Source organism: Armigeres subalbatus, chromosome 3 (assembly GCF_024139115.2).
Source record: "Armigeres subalbatus isolate Guangzhou_Male chromosome 3, GZ_Asu_2, whole genome shotgun sequence".
In the NCBI taxonomy this organism is placed as follows: domain Eukaryota; kingdom Metazoa; phylum Arthropoda; class Insecta; order Diptera; family Culicidae; genus Armigeres; species Armigeres subalbatus.
In genome coordinates, this window is record NC_085141.1 from 180,171,987 (window position 1) to 180,182,787 (window position 10,801).

Below are 10,801 nucleotides of genomic sequence, written 5' to 3' on the forward strand. Positions count from 1 at the left end.
ATACAGCATCCAGTTATCGATTATTCGTTCGTATTATTTGAGTCAGCATGGCGCGCCTCTTTGGCGCCAGCTCATGGATTCATGTTTGGCTGGGATGGCAAAGTTTGTTGTGCTTGAAACATACAATATGTTTTGATATACATTTGGTTGTGATGAACATTTTTATACAAATGTTTGCTAAGAAGTTATTACTGAAAAATAGTTCCCACATTTACAAACACATCCAGGATGGTAATGATTCTTATTCAAATGTTAATTGATAATTTTAAGGCAGCCCTTACTTTTTACCGTTTAATGTGCCAAAACGATCCATAAAAAATGAGAAACAATCGGTAAATAATATCTGAATGTCCCATGAAACACTACCATAAATCGATAAAATGGTTCGAGAATCCCTCTAAAGAATAATTTTAAGATCCATAACTAAGCTAAAATTTAGTAAATAATGGGATAATATGTTCACTTAGACATGATCAAGAAAAACTGACTACTGCTACAAAATTAAGGATCTAGGCGTACTATTAGATTCAAAACTATCTTTCAACGATCATGTCGCATTCGTGTCCTCCAAAGCTTCTAAGATACTTGGTTTCATTTTCCGCATATCTAATGACTTCAAGAATATCCATTGTTTGAAAGCACTGTATTGTTCCTTGGTAAGATCGATTCTAGAATTCTCTTCTGTTGTTTGGGCACCGTTTTACCAAAACAGTATATTGCGTATCGAGGCAATCCAACGCAAATTTGTTCGTTTCGCGTTACGGCATCTCCACTGGCATGATCCAAACAACCTACCAAGTTACCATGACCGCTGTAAGCTCATTGGATTAGAGTTGTTGAGCGAGCGTCGGGATATATCCAGGGCTTTATTTATTTCCGACCTTCTTCAATCAAGAATTGATTCCTCCTATTTGCTCTCTCTTTTGAACCTTAATGCGCCCCGTCGTCAGCTTAGGTTCAGTTCTTTTTTGTTCCTCCAGGGTGCTCGTACAAATTATGGACATAACGAGCCATTCACTAGTATGAGCCGTATCTTCAATCGATGTGCTACACAGCAAAAAAAAATTGTAATATCACATCAGATTTGATGCACATCATCGCCGTCGTAAATCGTATGTGATATTACATCTGTTTTGTGTAACAAAAATCGACGTAATTGGCATTTTGTTGCCAAAATGAAATTACGTAAAACGTAATATGTTCGACGTAATGACGAAAACGACGTAATAACCAGCCAGCAGAAACCTTGCTTTCGGCAGCTGGGTTAGGGGTGTTCGGGACTTTTCTTTCATGCTTCTAAAATACAATTCTAAAAAATGATATATTTTATTTTTCATAATTTTACACATAAATATACAATATGATAACAAATTTTTGATTTTCGTTTTAATTTACAGTATTTTGACATAACGTTTTTTTTAATGTGAAAAAATGGCAGTATTTCGTTATCGAGTTTTCAAGATTTTCAGTTTTTCAGGCTTAACGTTAAGGTTTAGTATTTGAAGATTTTTGGATTTTTAGTGGACCTGTGCGCCGATAAAAATATTGTCGCCATGGCATGATAGATAATTTCCAGTTGACGTGGACTTATTTTATACATTGAATATTTGTCAATGTTAGATTTACTGCACTATTCCTCCAAAAACACCTTTGGAAATTCCTCCGGAAATTCCTTCAGAAACTCCTCCAGGAGTTCCTTCAAAAATTCTTCCGGGAATTCCCCCGCAAGGAGGACTCCTCCTCCAAAACTTCCTCCAGAAAGAAGAATTATTCTAGGAGTTCCTCCTGAAAATCCTCGATATTCCTCGGCAAGTATCTCCAGAATTCCTCCAGAAGTTTCTTCGGAAATTCCACCAGAAGTTCTTTAGGAAATTCTTCCAAAAATTCTTCCAGTCATTCCTCCTGGAGTTCTTCCGGAAATTACTCCAGGAGTAGTCCATTTGGCAATTCCTCCTGGACTTCCTCCTGAAATTCCTCCAGGGTATCCTCCGAAAAGTTCTTCAGGAAATTCCTCCAAGAATTGTATATGAGTTTCCTCGAAAAATTTAGCAGGAACTACCCGAATATTCCTTCAGGAATTCCTCCAGAAATTCTTTTACGAGCTCTTTCGCATATTCCTCTAGAAATACCTGTAGAAGTTCTTCCGGAAACTCTTCAAGATATTGTTCCGGAAATTTCTCCAGGAATTATCCCAGGAGGTCATTCAAGAATTATTCCAGCGTTCCTCCTGAAAATCTTCGAGGAGTTTCTTTGGAAATTACCGAAGGAGTTCCTTCGAAAGTTACATCGGCAAGTACTTCCAGGAATTTCTACAGAAGTTTTTTTCGGAAATTCATCCAGAAGTTTTTCAGGAAATTCTTCTAAGAATTCTTCCAGTGATTCCTCCAGGAGTATTTCCGGAAATCGCTTTAGGAGTTCCTTAGAAAAATTCTGCAAAGAGATCATCCGGAAAATTTCCAGAAGTTCTTACGGAAATTTCTCTAAACACTCCTTCGGAATTATTTTAACCAATTCAATACGGATGGGTCATATATGACCCTGCATATGACTGCTCCATCCAGGAAAAATGTTGCACAGGTCAGGGTACGGGCACTATGATGATCTAGAGGATCCAGACTATCCTTGAGTTGCAATTTTGATGTTCTTAGGAATCAACACCATACTTTACCATATTCTTGTTAAATAATTGAAATTGAAATGCTTGATGATAAAATCCTGCGTCTGTCCAGCAGTATAACAGCATTTTTCAATATATACAATACTTCAAACCGTCCTTGAATTCAGATCTTAATATTCAAATCGATCAACATGAAGATCTTCGATGTCTCAACTATTTTTATGAGTTGGAAAAGCTCCATGAGACTTCATTACATCATTACAGACAAACTACAGTATTCGTTCGACATCTACGACACTCCAAACTGTTCTTGAGTACAGATCCTAATGTTTAAATCGATCAACTTGAAGATCTTCGATGTCTGTGCTATTTTTATGAGTTGGAATAGCTCCACGGGACTTCGTTATACCAATATAGACACAATACAGCATTCGTTGAACTTCTACGACACTCCAAACTGTTTTTAAGCTAAGATCCTAGTATTCAAATCGATCAAAAAGAAGATCTTTGATGTCCCCACTATTTTCATGAGTTTGAACAGCTTCACGGTACCTCGTAACACAATTACAGACATACTACATACTTCGCTCGACATCTACGACTATCCGAACTATCCTTGAGTACAAATCTCAATATTCAAATCGATCAACATGAAGATCTTCGATGTCCCTACTAGTTTTATGAGTTGGAATAGCTCCACGGGACTTCGTTTCACCATTACAGACAAAGTACAGAATTCGTTTGACATCTACGACTCTCTAAACTATCCTTTAGTTCAGATCCTAATACTCAAATCGATCAACATGAAGATCTTTGATATCCTCACTAGTTTTATGAGTTGGAATAGCTCCACGGTACCTCGCAACACCATTACAGACACACTTTATACTTTGCTCGAAATCTACGACTCTCCAAACTGACCTTGAGTACAGATCTTATTGTTCAAATCGATCAACATGAATATCCTCGATGTCCCTATTAGTTTTATGAGTTCGAGTAGCTCAACGGGACTTCATTACACCATTACTGGGAATATTCTGGGAATGTTATGATTTGTATATAGTGGTGTAATGATGTCCCATGGGGCTTCTCAAACTAACATACAAGCTAGGGGACCTATGGATTACTCTGTTGATCTTGTAGACCTCCAATATATGAACTCAAAGTGCTTTAGAGTTCCGCAGATGTTCTGAGAATGTTATAATTTTCATATACTGGTGTAATGATGTCTCATGGAGTTTTTGCAACTGATACATAAGCTAAATAGCCGTTGAATCAATCTGTTGGTCTTTAGACCCCCAAGATCTGAATTCAAGAATGGTTTGGAGTACCGTAGATATTCTGGGAATATTGTAGTTTGTATATACTGGTGTCATGATGTCCTATGGGGCTACACCAACTAACACATAAGCTCGGAAACCTATGAATCACTCTGTTGGTCTTGTAGACCTTCAATATCTGAACCCAAGAATAGTTTGGAGTATCGTAGATATTCTGGGTATGTTGTATTATGTTAAGAAGTTCTCCAAAATTCCTCCAAGAGTTCCTTCAGAAATTCCTTCGAAAATACCTCTAAGAACCACTCCGAAAATTCCTTCAGTAGCTTCTAGAGAAATTCATTCAATAGTTCTTTCGGGAATTTTTCCAAGAATTATCCACGAGTTTCTTCGGAAAATTCGGCAGAGACTCCCCCGGAAATTCCTTCTAGAATTTTTCCAGGAGCTCCTTCGGATATTCTCGCAGAAGTTCCTCCGGAAGCTCTTCAAGAAGTTTTCCCGGAAATTACGCCAGAAGTTCCTCCAGAAAGTCCTTCAAGAATTATGCCAGGAGTTCCTTTTGCAAATCTTCCAGGAGTTTCTCGGAAATTCCTAAAGGAGTGCCTCCGGAAATAGCTCCAGTATCTCCTCCGAATATTCCTTTGGAAACTCTTCCAGGAGTACTTCCAAAAAGTCCACCAGCTGTTCCTCCGGCAAGTCCCACAGATATTCCTCCAATATTTTTTCCGGATATTCTTCCGGGAGTTACTTAAATTCTTCCAAATGTTAATTCGGAAATTTCTCCAGTTTTCCTTCGAAAATTCTTGAAGATTTTTTTTTTTAATACCTCAAAAGTTCCTCCAGAAATTTGTCCAGATATTCCTCCAAAAATACCTTCGTGAGTTGTCCCTGAAATTCCTGCAGGAGTTTCACCAGAACTTCCACCAGGTTTTCCTTCGGAAAATATCCCAGAAATTCTTTCGGAAATTTCTCCAGGAATTCCTCTGAAAATCTATCAAATTTTTTTTTTTCAGAAAGTCCTCCAAGAGTTCCTTCGAAAATTCCACCTGGAATTCCTCCAGGAATTATCCATGAGTTTCTCCAGTTTCTCAGCAACTTCTCCGGAAATTCCTTCAGAAACTCCTCAAGGTGTTCCTTCATGAATTCTTCTAAAAATTCTTCACGAAATAGCTATTCCAGAAGCTCAAAAAATATTTTCGGAATTTTTTCTAGGAGTTCCTCCAGAAGGTACTTCTAGAATTACTCAAGGAGTAATACCTCCGGAAATACCTGCACAAGTACTTCCAGAAAGTTCCTCAGGAGTTCCTCTCGAAAGTCTCACCGATATTCCTTCAAGAGCACCTTCGGAAATTCTTTTAGAAGTTGCTCCAGAAATTCCACCAGGAGGTCTTTCGAAAGTTTTTCCAGGAGCTTCTTCAAAAATCCACAAGTTCTTTCTTCCGGAAGGTCCTTTCAAATCGCTATATGAGTTCCTCCGGAAGTTTCTCCAGAAGATTCTTTGCAAATTCCTAAAGAAGATCCTATGGGAAACCTCCTAGACCTCCTCCAGGAGTTCCTTCGAAGATTTCTTCTGTAGGAAAATCCTCCAGGAGTTTATTCGGAAATCACTCCAAATGAACTCCGTGAGTTCCTCCGGTAAGTTCCCTAAAAATTTCGCCAAGAATTTCACAGGAGTTAACATTTTTTAAATTAAAAAAAAAATGAAAATTATAAACTTAAATTCAAAAATCGTTTTTTTTCATTAAAAATTTGAAAAATTGAATCATTAAAAATTGAAAACGGAAATTTTTTGGAATACAGTTAAACCTCCATGAGTCGATGTTCTATGACTCGATATCGACTCATGGAAGCAAATAATGCCATATTAAAAAATATTTTCTGGGCTACTGTGATGGTCCCTTCAAACAGCTTCCGAGGATTTTCTATTCCACATCTCGATATTTCCATGAGTCGATGGTCCCTTCAATATCGACTCATGGAGGTTTGACTGTATTTTAATTTTAATTCTATATTTCTAAAACAAAAATTTAATTTTCATTATTTCAATTTTTTTATTTTAAAATTAATTTTTAATTCAAATTTAAGTTTTGAAATTTTCAATAATTTTTAATTTAAATTTCAATTTTTTTTTTTTATTTTTAATTGAATTTTTCTATTTTAGATTTAGATTTGATAATTTAAATATTTGAAAATTTAATGATCTAAATAATTTTTCTTTTTTAGATTTCAAGATTTTAATATTTTAAGATTTTAAGATTTTAAGATTTTAAGATTTTAAGATTCTAAGATTTTAAGATTTTAAGATTTTAAGATTTTAAGATTTTAAGATTTTCCGGAGACGAGCCAGCCTCGGGCTGAAAGTCTCCTTAATAAAGACACAAAAAAATTTAAGATTTTAAGATTTTAAGATTTTAAGATTTTAAGATTTTAAGATTTTAAGATTTTAAGATTTTAAGATTTTAAGATTTTAAGATTTCAAGATTTTAAGATTTTAAGATTTTAAGATTTTAAGATTTTAAGATTTTAAGATTTTAAGATTTTAAGATTTTAAGATTTTAAGATTTTAAGATTTTAAAATTTTAAGATTTTAAGATTTTAAGATTTTACGATTTTAAGATTTTATGATTTTAAGATTTTAAGATTTTAAGATTTTAAGATTTTAAGATTTTAAGATTTTAAGATTTTAAGATTTTAAGATTTTAAGATTTTAAGATTTTAAGATTTTAAGATTTTAAGATTTTAAGATTTTAAGATTTTAAGATTTTAAGATTTTAAGATTTTAAGATTTTAAGATTTTAAGATTTTAAGATTTTAAGATTTTAAGATTTTAAGATTTTAAGATTTTAAGATTTTAAGATTTTAAGATTTTTGAGATTTTAAGATTTTAAGATTTTAAGATTTTAAGATTTTAAGATTTTAAGATTTTAAGATTTTAAGATTTTAAGATTTTAAGATTTTAAGATTTTAAGATTTTAAGATTTTAAGATTTTAAGATTTTAAGATTTTAAGATTTTAAGATTTTAAGATTTTAAGATTTTAAGATTTTAAGATTTTAAGATTTTAGGATTTTAAAATTTTAGGATTTTAAGATTTTAAGATTTTAAGATTTTAAGATTTTAAGATTTTAAGATTTTAAGATTTTAAGATTTTAAGATTTTAAGATTTTAAGATTTTAAGATTTTTAAGATTTTAAAATTTTAAGATTTTAAGATTTTAAGATTTTAAGATTTTAAGATTTTAAGATTTTAAGATTTTAAGATTTTAAGATTTTAAGATTTTAAGATTTTAAGATTTTAAGATTTTAAGATTTTAAGATTTTAAGATTTTAAGATTTTAAGATTTTAAGATTTTAAGATTTTAAGATTTTAAGATTTTAAGATTTTAAGATTTTAAGATTTTAAGATTTTTTTAAAATTTTAAGATTTTAAGATTTTAAGATGTTAAGATTTTAAGATTTTAAGATTTTAAGATTTTAAGATTTTAAGATTTTAAGATTTTAAGATTTTAAATTTTAAGATTTTAAGATTTTAAGATTTTAAGATTTTAAGATTTTAAGATTTTAAGATTTTAAGATTTTAAGATTTTAAGATTTTAAGATTTTAAGATTTTAAGATTTTAAGATTTTAAGATTTTAAGATTTTAAGATTTTAAGATTTTTGAGATTTTAAGATTTTAAGATTTTAAGATTTTAAGATTTTAAGATTTTAAGATTTTAAGATTTTAAGATTTTAAGATTTTAAGATTTTAAGATTTTAAGATTTTAGGATTTTAAGATTTTAAGATTTTAAGATTTTAAGATTTTAAGATTTTAAGATTTTAAGATTTTAAGATTTTAAGATTTTAAGATTTTAAGATTTTAAGATTTTAAGATTTTAAGATTTTAAGATTTTAAGATTTTAAGATTTTAAGATTTTAAGATTTTAAGATTTTAAGATTTTAAGATTTTAAGATTTTAAGATTTTAAGATTTTAAGATTTTAAGATTTTAAGATTTTAAGATTTTAAGATTTTAAGATTTTTAAGATTTTAAGATTTTAAGATTTTAAGATTTTAAGATTTTAAGATTTTAAGATTTTAAGATTTTAAGATTTTAAGATTTTAAGATTTTAAGATTTTAAGATTTTAAGATTTTAATATTTTTAAAATTTTAAGATTTTAAGATTTTAAGATTTTAAGATTTTAAGATTTTAAGATTTTAAGATTTTAAGATTTTAAGATTTTAAGATTTTAAGATTTTAAGATTTTAAGATTTTAAGATTTTAAGATTTTAAGATTTTAAGATTTTAAGATTTTAAGATTTTAAGATTTTAAGATTTTAAGATTTTAAGATTTTAAGATTTAAAGATTTAAAGATTTAAAGATTTAAAGATTTAAAGATTTAAAGATTTAAAGATTTAAAGATTTAAAGATTTAAAGATTTAAAGATTTAAAGATTTAAAGATTTAAAGATTTAAAGATTTAAAGATTTAAAGATTTAAAGATTTAAAGATTTAAAGATTTAAAGATTTAAAGATTTAAAGATTTGAAGATTTAAAGATTTAAAGATTTAAAGATTTAAAGATTTAAAGATTTAAAGATTTAAAGATTTAAAGATTTAAAGATTTAAAGATTTAAAGATTTAAAGATTTAAAGATTTAAAGATTTAAAGATTTAAAGATTTAGAGATTTAAAGATTTAAAGATTTAAAGATTTAAAGATTTAAAGATTTAAAGATTTAAAAATTTAAAGATTTAAAGATTTAAAGATTTAAAGATTTAAAGATGGATTAATTTTTAGTTACATACGTTTTGCTTTCTTTGATGGCACCCATAAGATGTTGATCAGGCCGTGTATTGTTAGACTTCTCGCGTGTGACCATTGCTTCGCAACCACTTCCTTTAATCCCACTCCGCTTGATTGCTCTTGTGGGGGATTCCATCAAATAGTAGGAGGAAGCATGATCCCGTCAGTTTTGCTCTGTAGCAAAATTTGCCTGCAACAAATATTAAATAATTCATTCACTTTTCAGTATTGGTCGGGGTTTTCATTTTAGTCGATCGGAAATTAATACTTACCAGCGCGGTTTAATTTTTCCTGCTTCCTGCTCCTGGTTGATCTTTGACGGTATGCACGATCTTGGTAGTTTAGATCTGCAAAGAAGTCTGAAATCTTACTGGAAAGAGTTCGGACCGGGTCGATTACACGGGTACAATTTCGCATCTGAAAAACATCCCACAATTACTCATCAGGCGATCGAAAAACTATGGACTGAAAATTACCTGGACAATTTTATTTACTATGCCAGTTCCTCGTTCCTTCGTATGAACGAAGCATTTTGCGGCTCCATGGCATCTTTCTCGTCATTTGTCTCTCTGTAAAATAATGTGAAGCATTGAACCGACTGGGTACAAATAAAACTGCATACAAAACTTACCTACAACAGATTTTCGTTCAATACCAAGTCGGAAATACTGTTTCCATATTTCAATCACTTCCTAACGACTTACTTTTGTATTTGAAAAGCAATTAAACTTATATTATTTCAATGATCATCGTTTCCCGATGCGAGCAGAATGGAGTAAAAATTTGACTGACTGCTAGCGGAAGAGCTTGGTTTGTTGACATTTTACAGCATGCTTTGTGAAGCGATATCACTGATGTTGGTGGTAATATTACGCTGATTTCGCGTTATTCATCAATTTGGCAGGTAATTTAGCGTTGGATCGACGTAACTGAAAAAATAATTTTCTCGGTTGAATGCTGCGGCGAGGAATGTAATAACGCGTCAATATTGGACAATATTACATAAAATTCGTTATTACGTGCGATTTTCATGTACGTTTCACGAAAATACGTCGCGGCATATTAATATTTTTTTGCTGTGTACTGAATTTGACTTTCACCTTTCTCGTCCCAATCTTCGGAAAAAGTTTTGCCGAATACTTGCCGCTTCTAACTCAAACACCCTTTGATAAATAGTTAGTCAGGATAGACATTAAGTAAATTGTAAAATAGTATCTGTTGGAAATATTGTGTCTGTTGGAAATTGTAATTTCTGTTGATATAAAAGAATGGAGGTTTTGCGCCCGCTTGAGGAAGGGATTTTGCTCTACTCAAACGGGCTTTTCCCTGCTCCAAATAAAGAATAAAGAATAAAAAAAACAATAGCATTCCTGCTATTTTCCCATGAACGTATGACAAATGATCCATAAAAAACTGTATGTTGATCAATAAAAAATCATTTTTTACCGTGATGATGATCCATAACTTTGGTCATATGATCCATAACTTTGATCATTTGATCCATAATTTTGTTCATATGATCCAATTTTATGGATCATATATAGTTAATATAGTTTTTTATGGATCATTTGTCATACGTTCATGAAGAAATAGCAGGAATGTAATTGTTTTTCTTGATCATGTCTAACAGTACACATTTTCTCATTTATTGCTCAATTTCAGCTTAGTTACGGATCTAAAAATTATTCTTTATAGGGGTTTCCGAACTATTATATGGACTTATGTTAACATTTTACGAAACAATCAAGCGTTATTTTCGAATCGTTATTAATTTTTTTATGGGACATTCTTTATTGTTTACTAGCAGACCCGACGAACTTCGTTTCGCCTAAAATTGATTTATTATTATTTGCTCTCGAGTTATGCAGAAATTTGCTTTATTTGCATGAGAGCCTAAATTTCCAGAAGACAGCTTAAATTGATTTTACACGGAAACTCCCTCGAGACGGGAATGTTTCAGACACAGTATGCTGGATGCATTACAGATTTTTCGTCAAGATGTGTAAAAAGCATTGAGGTAATGAAGGCCACTTAATTGGAATATCCGAATATATCCATATGGTTAACGCTTATAAGAATAATTTTGGATCCAGCAGCGCACTCTGGGGAAACCCGATTTCAAAGGT

At 31.1% G+C, this 10,801-nt stretch overlaps 1 long non-coding RNA gene across 1 annotated transcript; it reads right to left on the minus strand.

The window, feature by feature from the left end:
• Window positions 1-9,015: 9,015 nt before the first annotated feature.
• LOC134225888 (uncharacterized) lies at window positions 9,016-9,427 on the minus strand. Its single transcript, XR_009983344.1, has 3 exons — window positions 9,307-9,427; window positions 9,152-9,244; window positions 9,016-9,092 (listed from the first exon to the last, which is right to left on the minus strand). It is a non-coding gene; the product is annotated as an uncharacterized LOC134225888 (long non-coding RNA).
• Between the last annotated feature and the right edge of the window lie 1,374 nt (window positions 9,428-10,801).